This window comes from Centruroides sculpturatus, unplaced genomic scaffold, assembly GCF_000671375.1.
Source record: "Centruroides sculpturatus isolate CEXI.00-Female unplaced genomic scaffold, Cexi_2.0 scaffold8061, whole genome shotgun sequence".
NCBI lineage: Eukaryota > Metazoa > Arthropoda > Arachnida > Scorpiones > Buthidae > Centruroides > Centruroides sculpturatus.
In genome coordinates, this window is record NW_019392154.1 from 1 (window position 1) to 1,077 (window position 1,077).

Here is a 1,077-nt window from a genome sequence, read left to right on the forward strand (position 1 = left end):
ACTCTTTTAAAATAAAAATTTATAAACTTTTTTAAATCGGTATAATAAAAGTTTTGTGAATTTATATCGATTAAACCATTTTCAACTTGTCCTTCAAATAACTATGTCAAAACATTACATACAATACAAATCGCTGTTTAGCATATGATATTTTGTTATCCATAAATCGCTTTTAGTAAATTTTTAAGTAAAAAAATAAAAAAATTCCGAACTCCAGCGGCCAGTTTTTATTTCGATAACACCAAAATCATCTGTGAAAATATTTCATAAATTTTAATTAAAATTTTTCACTGTAAAAATACAAAACGTTTCTACCGATAATTTAATAATAGTTTTTCCCCATTCCTATCTATAAATTAATTAATAAATAGAAAAACTTTTCATTTTTTAATAAAATATATTTAAATATTAGTAAATCATATGATAAAAACGGCGAAATAAAGTCAAATTACAATTTTACAGTAGTAATTGATATTTTAATTGTTAAAAATCTATTTATTACTTATTTTGAACCTAATTAACATCGCCGGAATAGCTCAGTTGGGAGAGCGTTAGACTGAAGATCTAAAGGTCCCTGGTTCGATCCCGGGTTCCGGCAGTTCTGTTTTATTAAATTAAACATTTTATAAACTGATATTTTCGTTTAAAAATTATCACTCCAACATTAATATTTCCACTATTTTGTCTTTTAAAATATAACCACGTTGTTATTATAGAAGTAAGAAATAAACTTTAGGACAAAAAACTTTACTATGTTAATACGTGGGATGTTTCTTTTAAAGGAGAAAACGTACTGATTTTGACATCTTATATAGATAATGAACCAACTTTTTCACTGATACGATATTTAACATCAAACTGATTGTTATAAACGGCGCTTTTTTCATTTTTTGGGAAGTTTGCTTGTCTTGTAGCAATAGAAATTAGTATTTTAAAGTACAATTGTTTGATCTCCTATTGTAAATATTTTAATATACAGTATATTAATTTAATAATATTATATTTAAATAATGAAGCTATGTATGAGGCCGTACAGATCTTGTATGGAGTGTCTTTTGCCACGTTATTTTTGAACAA

The 1,077-nt window shown here is 25.1% G+C and overlaps 1 non-coding gene across 1 annotated transcript; it reads left to right on the top strand.

Moving 5' to 3' along the window:
- The first annotated feature begins 525 nt into the window (after nt 1–525).
- Nucleotides 526–598, top strand: Trnaf-gaa. Its single transcript has one exon. It is a non-coding gene; the product is annotated as a tRNA-Phe (tRNA).
- Nucleotides 599–1,077: the final 479 nt, after the last annotated feature.